Consider the following 15,753-nt stretch of genomic DNA (forward strand, 5'->3'; position numbering starts at 1 on the left):
GGCTAAACTGATCCCAGATCAGTACTCCTACTCTTTATGAATACTGTCACAGGTGACTCCTCAAGATGAGGCTCATGATTTAAAAGTTAAATTCTTTAAGAATCAATTAATATCATTAATTGAACTGCTTTTCCATGAACAGATCTGTGAGGTCTTAACTTAAAGGTACTATATAGACTTTATGGTCATTTTAATGGGGTTGAACATTCATCCCATCAGATTGTATAAAGGATTTTATGAGTTCAGAAAATACTGACTTGAAGCATCTCTCTGACCTCACCCTGCTGAAACACACCCAAGTAAAGACCACATAGCTACAGTTATATGGTTGTCTGGTTTTACCCACTTTTACAGCCAATGTATGGACTGGTATCCATATGAATCAGTGGAATATACAGACTAGTTAACCACCTCCCAATAAGGGTTCAGCAAATCTATTTTATTGGTCACATACACATATTTAGTAGATGCTATGGAGGGTGTAGTAAAATGCTTGTGTTCCTAGCTCAGTGCAGTAATATCTAACAATACACAACAATACACACAGATCTAAAAGGAAAACAATGGAATTAAGAAATATAGAAATATTAGGATGACATCAAGCATACAGCACTAAACAGACAGACATCTCAGGACATCAACAACAACTCCTGGGGGCATATCAACATTCTACATGGACTTCCTCTCCTTGTCTCCTCTCCTTGTCTCCTCTCCTTGTCTCCTCTCCTTCATCTCAACTACATGAGAGAACTGGACAGGTGAAAGCAATGTTTCCACACCTAGTACTATCTTAAGGGGCCAAGACAAATGCGCTGTAAGACGTTTGGTACCCAGGTGATAATGTGTCTCTCTCCTCCTGGTTGAATGATGCCAATGGATGAACGAGCGATGGAAACGGATAATGGGGCACGTTACTTTTACAATTACATTAGAATGAACTGAACGATGAGGAGGGTGAAGAGGGTGAATTTAATTTAGAACAATGGTGTAATGATGATGAAGAATTGTGGGGTGTTGTGGGTGGTCTAATTATTTTTACACATTTTGCCATGTGGTGTAGAGAAAATATTGCAGTTTTAAAGCAAGTATTCTGCAGTTCTACACATTTTGCATTGGGGTGGAGAGAAAATGTAGCCATTTTATAACCAATTTCATGCAATTCTACATATTTTGCCATGGGTCAGAGAGAATTATTGCAATTTTAAAGCAAATGTCCTGCAATTTTACCCATTTTGCCAAGATTGCTTGAGTTATCTTGATTAATTCAGACGATTTTGAGTGTATACTGGCTACGGCTTCTCAAAAAGGACAAATAGGACTACTGCCTCTTTTTTCACGATTTTCTAGCGAAGGTCTTTTAAGGTCTTTTTTAAGGGAGTATACTAGAACACTCGTTGGGTTTGCTAGCAGAGTTCAGCACCGGCCGAACTGAAGCATTATTCATGAGATTGATTCATGAGTTAAAAACACGGGTAAGGCCACAATACAGGGTCCCATACAATCAATAAATTACTCTTGTTTTCATATCTTTTCATGGATATCTTTTCACCGATATTTATTTATGTAATTCATCCTTTACAATTGTTTACGCACTATTTATCAAGCTTTAGCACTCATGTTTACGGTAAATAATATGACCGTGAGCCTTGCAGGTTGATATAATTCTCTTTACGTTTTACTTTGTAAAAAGAAGCTGTTACTGGACTGTATTACTTACTATAACTCTATTACTAATCAAATCTATAAATACAATTTATCAAATGTATTACATTGTCATGTTTTTATTGTATGGGAAACTAAAATATGCTACATGTTTCAGTAGGCCTTTGTAGAATATGATACAACGTCTAATCCTGAATGCTGATTGGTTATAATATAAAACATATCCTTACATTCATTTTATGTACTTCTAAATATACAACTATTCAAAATAAGAAACAAAATATTCTTAAGACATGACTGCATTCAATCAAGCAATATTTTATTTTAGATGGTATTTATTTAGATTGATAACAACCCAGTAGATGAATCTGATGCGTATGCTAAAGGAGATGCCCAACAACGTCCCCTACTGAAGTCTGAACGGTCTATAATGCAGTGCCTTCAGAAAGTATTCACACCCCTTGAATTTTTCCACATTTTGTTGTTACACAGCCTGAATTTAAAATGGATTAAATTGAGATTTTGTGTCACTGGCCTACACACAATACTCCATAACGTCAAAGTGGAATAATGTTTTTAGAAATTAATTAAAAATGAAAAGCTGAAATGTCTTGAGTGAACAAGTATTCAACCCCTTTGTTATGGCAAGTAAGTTCAGGAGTTAAAATGTGCTTAACAAGACACATAATACGTTGCATGGACTCACCTGTGTGCAATAATAGTGTTTAACAGGATTTCTGAATGACAACCTCATTTCTGTATACCACATGTAAAATTATCTGTAAGGTCCCTCAGTCGAGCAGTGAATTTCAAACACAAATTCAACCACAAAGACCAGGGAGGTTTTCCAAAGCCTCGCAAAGAAGGGCACCTATTAGTAGATGGGTAAAAATAAAATAAAAAGCAGAATATTTCTTTGAGCGTGGTGAAGTTATTAATTACACTTTGGATGGTGTGTCACTACAAAGATACAGGCGTCCTTCTTAACTCAGTTGCCGGTGAGGAAGGAAACCGCTCAGGGATTTCACCATGAGGCCAATGGTGACTTTAAAACAGTTAGAGTTGAATGGCTGTGATAAGAGAACACTGAGGATGGATCAACAACATTGTAGTTACTCCATAATACTAACCTAATTGACAGAGTGAAAAGAAGCCTGTACAGAATACATTCGCATTTCAGTCATTTAGCAGAATCTATTGTCCCCCGTGGGAATCAAACCCACAACCCTGGCGTTGCAAGCACCTTGCTCTACCAACTGAGCCACACGGGACACAAATATTACAAAACATCCTGTTTGCAATAAAGCACTGAAGTAAAACTGCTAAAAAATGTACTTTATGTCCTGAAAAAAAAGTGTTATGTTTGGGGCAAAGCCAACACAACACATCACTGAGTGCCACTGTTTTCTTGGTGGTGGCTGCATCATGTTATGGGTCTGGGGACGACGAACGCCGAAGCCTGCCCGAACAAGGAGGAGGAGCAGCCTCGGCGGTATTCGTGACAAAGACAAATGCGCTGTAAGACGTCGGTACCCAGGTGATAATGTGTCTCTCTCCTCACTGATTGAATGATGTCAATGGATGAATGTCACAATCGTTTATAGACAGGACGGACCAAGGCGCAGCGTGATAAGCATACATGTTTATTTAAACGAATAAACACACGACAAAAACAACAAACGAAACGTGAAGTCCAAGGTAGCACACAAACATACCATAACATGGAAAAAGATCCCACAACCAGAGGTGGGTAGTAACGAGTTACATTTACTCCGTTACATTTACTTGAGTACGTTTTTGAAAAAAATATACTTCTAGGAGTAGTTCTAAAACACTATACTTTTTACTTTTACTTGAGTAGATTTGTGAAGAAGAAACTGTACTCTTACTCCGCTACATTGGGCTACAATGAGGTCGGTACTTTTATTTTTACCTCTTTGGTATTCTACGCGTCATTGTCTTTATCCCCCGGCATACGCCTTATTTTAATTTTAATTTTGACAGAGAGAGAGACTTCCGCTAAGGCTCTACCACATGACTGTGTTTCACCAATCAAACGTAGTTGTGCAGTCTCGATCACGTTACCATACTCAATCTCAGCGGCGGGACGGGTTAGCTTTACAGTCGTAGCAACACAAAAATGTCAGAATTAGCCGTCGGCAATGCAGACACAGACGAGGAGGAACACCCGCACCCTGGCCTCATATTGAAAGCATGTTTACCTTAGTAAAAGTGCGAAAGTGCAGCTACATTATGCGGTGTCTTCTGTGTCTACCAAAACAAACTGACATTTCAGCATTCAAGAACTCAACATCTAACTTGAGGAAACATGTAGCGGTAAGTTTCCTAAATTCGTTTTTTTGCTGTGGATAGGCGAATGTTTGTCTTTTTAGGTTACATATGTTTTAAACATTTTCTCTCTCTCTCTCTCTCTCTCTCTCTCTCTCTCTCTCTCTCTCTCTCTCTCTCTCTCTCTCTCTCTCTCTCTCTCTCTCTCTATATATATATATATCCAAATTTGATGTAATAAGTCTCTTTTAATGTCTTGATCTCCCTGTAGCCTCACAGATTTGTTTTTATCCACAGAGGGTTCACCCCAACAAACTGGCAAAGTACACAGACTTACTAAAGAACCACAGAAAGCGTAAGTCCTCCTCTTCCAGTGATACTCTTGTGAAAATGCAAAAATCACAGCCTTCGCTGCCCCAGGGCGGGTAACACAAGCAACGCTTGACAAGCTGAGTGCTAAATTTTGTATGTGAGGCCAACCAACCATTTTCTGTGGTTGAGACGCCATCCTTCAAGACTTTGATAGAAACCTTGCAACCTCATACAGTAATGACAAGGAAAACGTTATGCACAAGAATACAAGAAGCTGCAAAACACAAGAAGAGCATAATCATCAAAAAGCTGAGTGCTGTGAACTATGTTGCTACCACAACAGACTGCTGGTCTGCCAGACAACGTAGCTACTTAGGTGTCACCTGTCACTGGATAGACAACACCTCACTGGACAGGCACTCCGCTGCATTGGCTTGTAGACCTGTCAAAGGCTCGCACACGTTTGATGTCCTTGCTGCTGCATTAGAGGAAATACATTCTGAGTACCACATCAGGGAAAAAGTGACCAGGACGACAACAGACAGTGGCTCAAACTTCCTGAAGGCCTTTCGATTATATGGTGAGGAGAAAGAGGAGGAAGCCATCAATGTACAAGAGGAGAGTGACTCCACCCTTGATGATGCAACAGAAGATCAGAGTGAGTCAGAGGTGGAGTATCAAGATGTGTCTGCTATTCTGGATGACAACACAGGCCTTGAGTACCAACTTCCAAGGCACCAAAAGTGTGCATGCCATCTCCTCAATCTTATATCCACAGTTGATGCCACTGCTGCAGGAGGAGCTGCAAACGAAACCTACAAGAGGCTGTCTCGGTCTGCTTTTGCAAAATGTCATGCTCTTTGGAATAAAACCAGCAGGTCAACCATGGCTCATGAAACAGTGGAACGTGAATGCAAGCTGCAGTTTCTCCGACCCAATCAGACACGCTGGAGCTCCCTGTTCCTCGCTGTAGAAAGGATTGTGCGCATTCACCGAGAGCAAGGAGAACAAGCAATTCGCAATGTCTGCACAACATTAAAGATAAAGATATAAGTTGACAAAATGTATATTTTGTTTTTAAAGAATAATAAAAATAAATAAGCCTTGCTGATTAATGGGTGAATCCACTTGTCTCAAGTAACTAAGTTTTCTTTGCATGGTGGTGTGACATTTGTGGTTGACTTGAATGAAATAATTTAACTAATTTATTTAATTTTTATTTATTTGTGTATTTAACATGTACAATGCATAATAAAGACATTGTACCAGAAATAGCTATAAGTAATTTTTTTATCGTTACATCTTTTATAGGTTCAATCCAGCTGAAATTGGGTTTTGGTCGAGTATGCTGCTGTGATGAAGCCTGTTGCCATGGCCCTTAATATCCTCCAAGTATAATCATCTGTGCATATGGGCCTCCTGCTGCCAACACTTTACCAGTTCGGGACAAGCTGAAGAAGTTGGAGTCAATTTGCAAAATGTGTACACCTCTTGTTCACGCCCTGCAGCAAGGGATCCAGAAAGCGTTTTGGAGACGTCATGAAAGAGCCTGAGCTGATTGCAGCAGCAATACTCCTACCAAGATTCAGAACATCCTGGACCACAGAGGAGAACATCTTAAATGCTGGTAAATATACTTGTTTATCAATTCAAATGTGAACCAGTAGACATTGACCTATATAACTCTGTATAATGTTACTGTCATTTAGGATTATAGTGTGTCAGTGACAAACCACAGGGTGGCAATATAGTTAGAAGCTCAGGTAGCTTTTAATGTCAAACATCAGCAGCTTGACAGCCTATACAGTAGAAGGGTAAGAATAATGTGCAGACTTAATTTGTTTGAAAAACGATTTATCTTGCCCTAAAACCCACAGGCCTTGACTACATCAGAAATCACCTAGACACCGACTTGGATGATGTCACCAGCGCAAACAGCGGCCTCTCTGATGAAGACGACTTCTTTGCATCCATGGAGTTGGGAAAATCACAAGTAGGAGAGCTGGAGAGGTACCGTTCATGTCTGTCCCCTGCAGGTATGGATCTACTCCACACCTTTCCTCGCATCAAGAAGCTGTCACTCAAAGTCAACACAGGTCTTCCTGCATCTGCAGCCTGTGAGAGACTTTTCAGTCATGCAGGACTTCTGTTCACTGCTAAACGATCACAGCTTCACAGCAAGAACCTTGAGAGCCAGCTACTGTTGAAGCTTAATAGTGACATCACTGAGTGATTCTTTGGTGAAATAGTTTCTTTCTGCATGTTTTGACACACACACACACACACACACACACAATTTGTGTTACTTGTGCTTATTTATTTTTTATTTATTATTATTTTATTTATTTTATTTTTTAAGTACTTGAATTTACCTGAATGATTTTAATTTAAGCTATTTTGTAATTAATTTTAATTAATTTTATTGATTGGATGAACTATAATTTGCCTAAAGATTATTATTTTGTATTTTTGTCTGTCTGATCGTTGTCTTGTGTTAAAAAATAAATCAGACGTTACTCAACAGTTACTCAGTACTTGAGTAGTTTTTTCACCAAGTACTTTTTTACTCTTACTCAAGTAATTATTTGGATGACTACTTTTAACTTTTACTTGAGTCATATTATTCTGAAGTAACAGTACTTTTACTTGAGTACAATTTTTGGCTACTCTACCCACCTCTGCCCACAACCCACTGGTGCCAATAGGCTGCCTATGTATGGTCCCCAATCAGAGACAACGAGCGACAGCTGCCTCTGATTGGGAACCACACCGGCCAACATAGAAATAGACATACTAGATATCACCATAGAAATAAACACAACACGGAATATACAAACCCTGACTCAACAAATAAACGTCCCCTGAGTCAGGGCGTGACAATGAATGGGTGATGGAAACGGATAATTGTGCACGTTACTTTACAATTGAATTTCAATGAACTGAACGATGAGGAGGGTGAAGAGGGTGAATTTAATTTAGAACAATGGTGTAATGATGATGAAGATTTGTGGGTGTTGTGGGTGGTCTAATTATTTTTACACACTTTGCCATGTGGTGTAGAGAAAATATTGCAGTTTTAAAGCAAGTATTCTGCAGTTATACACATTTTGCATTGGGGTGGAGAGAAAATGTAGCAATTTTATAACCAATTTCATGCAATTTTACATATTTTGCCATGGGGCAGAGAGAATTATTGCAGTTTTAAAGCAAATGTCCTGCAATTTTACCCATTTTGCCAAGATTGCTTGAGTTATCTTAATTAATTCAGACGATTTTGAGTGTATACTGGCTACGGCATCTCAAAAAAGGACAAATAGGACTACTGCCTCTTTTTTTCCACGATTTTCAAGCGAAGGTCTTTTAAGGTCTTTTTTAAGGGAGCATACTAGAACACTCGTTGGGTTTGGCTAGCAGAGTTCAGCGCCAGCCGAACTGAAGCATTATTCATGAGATTGATTCATGAGTTAAAACACGGGTAAGGCCACAATACAAGGTCCCATACAATCAATAAATTACTCTTGTTTTCATATCTTTTCATGGATATCTTTTCACCGATATTTATTTACGTAATTCATCCTTTACAATTGTTTACGCACTATTTATCAAGCTTTGGCACTCATGTTTACAGCAAATAATATGACCGTGAGCCTTGCAGGTTGATATAATTCTCTTTTACGTTTTACTTTGTAAAAAGAAGCTGTTACTGGACTGTATTACTTACTATAACTCTATTACTAATCAAATATATAAATACTATTTATCAAATGTATTACATTGTTATGTTTTTATTGTGAAGGGAAACAAAATTATGCTACATGTTGCAGTAGGCCTTTGTAGAATATTATACAACGTCTAATCCTGAATGCTGATTGGTTATAATATAAAACATATCTTTACATGCATTTTATGTACTTCTAAATATACAACTATTCAAAATAAGTAACAAAATATTCTTAAGACATTCAATCAAGCAATATGTTTTCTTTAGATGGTATTTATTTAGATTGATAACAACCCAGTAGATGAATCTGATGCGTATGCTAAAGGAGATGCCCAACAACGTCCCCTACTTAAGTCTGAACGGTCTATAATACAGTGCCTTCAGAAAGTCACACCCCTTGAATTTTTCCACATTTTGTTGTTACACAGCCTGAATTAAAAATGGATTAAATTGAGATTTTGTGTCACTGGCCTACACACAATACTCCATAATGTCAAAGTGGAATAATGTTTTTAGAAATTAATTTAAAATGAAAAGCTGAAATGTCTTGAGTCAACAAGTATTCAACCCCTTTGTTATGGCAAGCCTAAATAAGTTCAGGAGTAAAAATGTGCTAACAAGACACATAATAAGTTCCATGGACTCACCTGTGTGCAATAATAGTGTTTAACAGGATTTCTGAATGACAACCTCATCTCTGTATACCACATATAAAATTATCTATAAGGTCCCTCAGTCGAGCAGTGAATTTCAAACACAAATTCAACCACAAAGACCAGGGAGGTATTCCAAAGCCTCGCAAAGAAGGGCACCTATTGGTAGATGGGTAAAAATAAAATAAAAAGCAGAATATTTCTTTGAGCGTGGTGAAGTTATTAATTACACTTTGGATGGTGTGTCACTACAAAGATACAGGCGTCCTTCTTAACTCAGTTGCCGGTGAGGAAGGAAACCTCTCAGGGATTTCACCATGAGGCCAATGGTGACTTTAAAACAGTTAGAGTTGAATGGCTGTGATAAGAGAAAACTGAGGATGGATCAACAACATTGTAGTTACTCTATAACACTAACCTAAATGACAGAGTGAAAAGAAGCCTGTACAGAATACATTCGCATTTCAGTCATTTAGAAGACGCTATGGTCCCCGTGGGAATCAAACCCCACAACCCTGGCGTTGCAAGCACCTTGCTCTACCAACTGAGCCATACGGGACACAAATATTACAAAACATGCATCCTGTTTGCAATAAAGCACTAAAGTAAAACTGCTAAAAAATGTGGCAAAGAAATTCACTTTATGTCCTGAATAAAAAGTTGTATGTTTGGGGCAAATCCAACTACAACACATCACTGAGTGCCACTGTTTTCTTGGTGGTGGCTGCATCATGTTATGGGTCTGCTTGTCATCGACAAGGACTAGGGAGTTTTTGGGGGGATAAAAGAAATGGAATAGAGCTAAGCACAGGACAATTCCTAGAGGAAAACCTGGTTCAGACTGCTTTCCTTCCACTGACTCATCAGGAGAGTTCTGGACTCTGCCAGTGAGGCCATGCCACCACAAGAGACTACAGGTGGCCGCCATCTTTAACCCCCTCCTGCCTGAACGTCTTGTGGACTAGAGCGCCAGTTAACCACCCTCCTGCCTGAACGTCTTGTGGACTAGAGTGCCAGTTAACCCCCTCCTGCCTGAACGTCTTGTGGACTAGAGCGCCAGTTAACCCCCTCCTGCCTGAACGTCTTGTGGACTAGACACTAAAAGCTAAAGCAAAAGCATTTGAAACTTTTGTTGTGTCCGGCACACCCCACTCTTCCCGACACCACCATTTTCTTCTCTAGTAAATAAACCATCTATCTTCTGAATGAAGCTTGTAAGGTCAGTACAGTAACCTCTGCTTCAGAGAGGGGAGGGGCAGGTAGCCTAAACACACCCACTGGTAAAGACTTTCAGCTGGCAGGCAGGGAGCCTAAACACACCCACTGGTAAAGACTTTCAGCTGGCAGGCAGGGAGCCTAAACACACCCACTGGTAAAGACTTTCAGCTGGCAGGCAGGGAGCCTAAACACACCCACTGGTAAAGACTTTCAGCTGGCAGGCAGGGAGCCTAAACACACCCACTGGTAAAGACATTCAGCTGGCAGGCAGGTAGCCTAAACACACCCACTGGTAAAGACTTTCAGCTGGCAGGCAGGGAGCCTAAACACACCCACTGGTAAAGACATTCAGCTGGCAGGCAGGGAGCCTAAACACACCCACTGGTAAAGACTTTCAGCTGGCAGGCAGGGAGCCTAAACACACCCACTGGTAAAGACTTTCAGCTGGCAGGCAGGTAGCCTAAACACACCCACTGGTAAAGACTTTCAGCTGGCAGGCAGGTAGCCTAAACACACCCACTGGTAAAGACTTTCAGCTGGCAGGCAGAAGCTGAAATAAGTTTGAGTGACAGAGTGAGGGCTTTGCATAAGCACTTTATAGCGTTTTTTTGTGTGTGACTCGTAAAATAATGTTATTAACCAGTTGTTTTTAAAATAACAGTTATGTTCTAGAACACTATCGATCACCTTCGTTTCCGGTTCTGTTGCTGTTCCTTGAAAAAAATGTTTTCTGGTTTTCGGTTCTGTTGATCTTGCTTCCTCTCGACTGCCTTTAACTTTTTAAGAAAATGATTTTCATTGTTAGAGCGGCCAATGGAGTATCTGGTCAATAGATAGGTTTTCAACCAATTTTCAAAAGGTTTGCATGCGAATACAGTATGCACATTTTCCTTCCAGAGATTTTTCCATCAAACTGAATTTTTGTGGATAAAAGACTGTACATGATAACTTAATTAATTACTTTTGTGGTTAAATTCCCATGTACCACATGAAAAACACAAGTTAAATGGGTTTCCATCGCATCTTCAACTCTACTGATGGTTTTGTCACTAAAGCTGTTGCATTATATAGCAAATGTGCCCCTCTGGCCATGACACATGCCAACAACTCACAGATACAGTGTGGGTATGGCTATATCGATATTATTTGTATTTCACAAATGGCAGCTGAGCATCGATCATCATGTTAGCTGAATAAGAGCCTTAATGTTTATTGGAAAGGAGCATCAAGCTCGTCACCTTGCACTTTCACCAACCTGTGTTCATCACAACTTATTTCATCTGTAGCCTAATAAACTGCATGCTTTCCCGAGTCGTAGTGGGAGGACCATGCAACATATCGCGTGACTCCAAGTTTACTTCAATATGATGGTTATAGTGTATTATCAGTGCTTAATTTGATCCGGATCCTGCCGGAACAGGATGCGGCACCTCTCCGTTTTGGATTGTTTTGTTCAGGAACCTATTTGGCCGGATCCGGTACCTCTCCTGGCATGAAAGATAATTGTCACTTTTAGCAATGTAAAAATTCTAATAATCTCTCCCAGAACTCTCTCTGCTCTGACAGACATAAGCCTCCAACTCTCATCTCTCCAGCATTGCCCATCATTTATAGAGCCACGCCAAGGGTTCTGGAGGAGCTGCAGCACGCCTGATCAATTCAAATACATTTTACAAAGTTATAGAATTACTGCTGTCTGTTCAGAAATAAATGAAATAATTAAAAATAGCCTACTGCACAATGAGAAAGCCTAAAATGTAGTCACAGAGGATAAATAGCTTATTTTTAAAATAATCTAGGCCCCGTGTAGCTCAGTTGGTAGAGCATGGCATTTGCAACGCCAGGGTTTTGGGTTCGATTCCCACGGGGGGCCAGTATGAAAATGTATGCACTCACTAACTGTAAGTCGGTCTGGATAAGAGCGTCTGCTAAATGACTAAAATGTAAATGGAGTGTAGCACAATAACAAGGCATACTGTGGGGAACGCGCTGCAAATCTGTAAGAGAAACTTTAAAACATTTTTAGGACTATAATTTCCTCCTCATATTGTAGCATACAATATGTCTAGACACACCCAGGCATAGGCTATTGATGGATTCAAGTTCGTTTTCATTGATCTCAGATTCTCAGTTTTTAAGTGTCGATCATTTCGATCATTTGTGCGGTATTGCGCTTTCAAGACAAATGGGAACTCTGGAAAAAATGAGGTAGAATCATGACATCAGTGGTCTTCAAATCAGGAAAGTCGGAGCTCTAGAAAGAGGCCAGAATTCCCAGTAGGATGACCGTTTAAAACAAATGTTTCAGTCGGAGCTCTAGAAAGAGGCCAGAATTCCCAGTAGGATGACCGTTTAAAACAAATGTTTCCAGTCGGAGCTCTAGAAAGAGGCCAGATTTCCAGTTGGATGACCGTTTAAAACAAATGTTTCCAGTCGGAGCTCTAGAAAGAGGCCAGAATTCCCAGTTGGATGACCGTTTAAAACAAATGTTTCCAGTCGGAGCTCTAGAAAGAGGCCAGAATTCCCAGTTGGATGACCGTTTAAAACAAATGTTTCCAGTCGGAGCTCTAGAAAGAGGCCAGAATTCCCAGTTGGATGACCGTTTAAAACAAATGTTTCAGTCGGAGCTCTAGAAAGAGGCCAGAATTTCCAGTTGGATGACCGTTTAAAACAAATGTTTCCAGTCGGAGCTCTAGAAAGAGGCCAGAATTCCCAGTTGGATGACCGTTTAAAACAAATGTTTCCAGTCGGAGCTCCTTTTTTCCCATTTCCCAGTTGTCTTGAACTCATTAAAGTCGGAAGTCTGGAGATTTACCAGCTCAGAGTTTCCAGTTGTTTTGAACACGGCATTAATATAGATTATGCCAGAGTCTCCAGTCAAGTAAAATGACGTGGAATTGCATGAAATGCGTTTATAAAAGGCCAAATTGCTAAAACACTAAAACCCATTGGCTGAACAAAGTTCTCAGTTGCCTGGACTAATTTAGCTAATTATGCAGTCTGTTGTCAATATCTTAAACCATTTCACATGGTAAAACACAATATGCAGATCTCACTTAGACTTTTCAGCAAAACTCTAAACACGTTCTCATTCTCCAAACACATTCTGCACTCTAATGCACATGTCATCCATACTGGTAAACACAAGTGGCAACAATCAAATACAAATAGAGAACACATGTCATTGATTGAACACAACCACTCAAAATGGATTTAACCTGTTTCAAATGATGCGACACAACCAATATAAGGCAGTTCAGAGAGCAAACAGGTTGTTGAAGGTGGGAAGGAGAAAGTCTGAGAATGGATAGAAGAAACAATGTGAGAGGACGAGGACGAGTGTGTATGCGAGGTGGGCGACGAGGAGGAAGAGGAGGAGGAGGAGGGCAAGAAAGAGGAAGAGGAGGACGAAGAGGAAGAGACAATGATGGAAAAACATGACATTTGTTTTGAGATTTAAAATATACTTCTCCCTGAGAACTGTATGTTTTGAACAATGTGTTTTCTATTTTTCTGTGTATTGTTTACTGACTGCTTGAGAGTGTTTATCATTTTGATCACTTTGTTTATGATTTGAGAGCAGTGTTTGATTTTGAACACAGGTAAAAACTGTTTTGAGGGCGATAATGTTTCATTTTTGCGAGAGGAGTCAGAGGTTTTGTAAATAGTGCTTGAAGATGAGGTTTTGTGTTTAAATTTTTTAAGGAAATGGAGCAAGGTTTCAGAAATTGTGTTTTAGCAATTGAGAACAACTGTAATGCCAAACACCACAGACTACAACTAAAATGTACTTTCCATAAAAATGACCATTTACGTCACATTAAATTCATCTCTTTTTCATATATCACTTCTAAACTGTCAAATAAACATCAAATATACATTTTACAAATACATCAGCACGTTTAATACATTTGTTTCAAGCAATAGAGCATATGCTTTGAATACTGGTCTGTAGGGCAAATATGCAGTTTTGGCCAAATTCTCATATCACTTTGCTCAATGTGTCACATCCAAGGCTTTTGTATGGCTGTTGAAATGTGCAGAACAGTAATCAGCTATGCCTGCCCCATTTGTACGGCCCTCTTTGAGTTGTTGCTGGTGCTGCTTTACTTCTTGACTGTGTCATGTGACCTGCGCCTCCCTTGTCACACTCCATTGAAGCAGAATCAGCTCTCACAACTCCTCTCTGATTGCTTCCAGTGTCGCCAAAGTGCTGCCAATACACAATTAGTCCATCCCATCTGATATAGCAGTGGCTCCCTCATTGAACGTGGCTACTGCCATACTGGCAATGAGGCTTTTGCCCAAGAAGACAGTTTTGGGGCGTCGCGACCATATTAGAGTTCAGGACGTTCATTTGCATTCTGGGTTCCTCCGTGCTACATTCTTTTGAGGATGTTATCATTTGACATCCTGTGATATACAGGTACCATTTTCTGTGCATCCTCTCAATTAAAGAATGTATGGCCTCCATTTTTTGTGACTGGGTGGATCTTCACCATTTTCTAGGCTGGCTGGTACCAGCACCAATGTACACACCTATCCCGTAGTTGGAAGTGAATCCTCTCTTGTGCCAAGAGCCATCAAAGGATCCATTAATGTATATGATGGCATCCTCATCCTCCTTCAGCAACTCTGCCATGTCTGGGTCTATATCTGCATATTCTAATTAGCTTTGCAGCACTCCCCATTGGCTGTTGCCCTCTCTAAATCTCTGCTACTAAAGTGGGGAGGAAAAGTACTTATTATGATGTCTGTCGACATTACAGTCATAACTGCAGGACTAAATATCAGCATGTTACCCTATGTACATATTAACATATCAGCATGTTACCCTATGTACATATTAGCATATCAGCATGTTACCCTGTGTACATATTAGCATATCAGCATGTTACCCATGTAAATATTAGCATATCAGCATGCATTTACTTTATGTAAAGCTAATTTCTCAGTAATCACAGTTGGCTACTAAATATAATTTATACACAGCAAGTCACCTGACAATAATGGGCTACTCTCCCTTTTTATTGACCTGTCACTCTCCTGTCATGTCTCTGATATGAGCTGTGACTCAGGGAAGGAATCCCTAGGACTTTGTTTATTTTCTTTAGAGCTGCATAACCAAGTCCAAGTTTGTGTGCTAGAAGAACCATCCTCACATTTATATAAATTGCCAAATCTCCCCTGGAGCACTCCTGCAGGAAGTGTAAACACTCCTCCTAAATGCATCATGATCCCCTCATCAGAGTAGAGAGTGTTCCAGAGTAGAGAGTGTTCCAGAGTAGAGAGTGTTCCAGAGTAGAGAGTGTTCCAGAGTAGAGAGTGTTCCAGAGTAGAGAGTGTTCCAGAGTAGAGAGTGTTCCAGAGTAGAGAGTGTTCCAGGGTAGAGAGTGTTCCAGACTAGAGAGTGTTCCAGGGTAGAGAGTGTTCCAGAGTAGAGAGTGTTCCATGGTAGAGAGTGTTCCAGAGTAGAGAGTGTTCCAGAGTAGACAGTGTTCCAGAGTAGAGAGTGTTCCAGAGTAGAGAGTGTTCCAGAGTAGAGAGTGTTCCAGAGTAGAGAGTGTTACAGAGTAGAGAGTGTTCCAGAGTAGAGAGCGTTCCAGAGTAGAGAGTGTTCCAGAGTAGAGTGTTCCAGAGTAGAGTGTTCCAGAGTAGAGAGTGTTCCATGGCAGAGAGTGTTCCAGAGTGAGAGAGTGTTCCAGAGTAGAGAGTGTTCCTAAGTGAGAGAGTGTTCCAGAGTAGAGAGTGTTCCATGGTAGAGAGTGTTCCATGGTAGAGAGTGTTCGAGAGTGAGAGAGTGTTCCAGGGTAGAGAGTGTTCCAGAGTCAGGAGTGTTCCAGAGTAGTAAGTGTTCCAAAGTAGAGAGTGTTCCAGAGTAGAGAGTGTTCCAGAGTA

Source organism: Coregonus clupeaformis, unplaced genomic scaffold, assembly GCF_020615455.1.
Source record: "Coregonus clupeaformis isolate EN_2021a unplaced genomic scaffold, ASM2061545v1 scaf0149, whole genome shotgun sequence".
NCBI classification, from domain to species: Eukaryota; Metazoa; Chordata; class Actinopteri; order Salmoniformes; family Salmonidae; genus Coregonus; species Coregonus clupeaformis.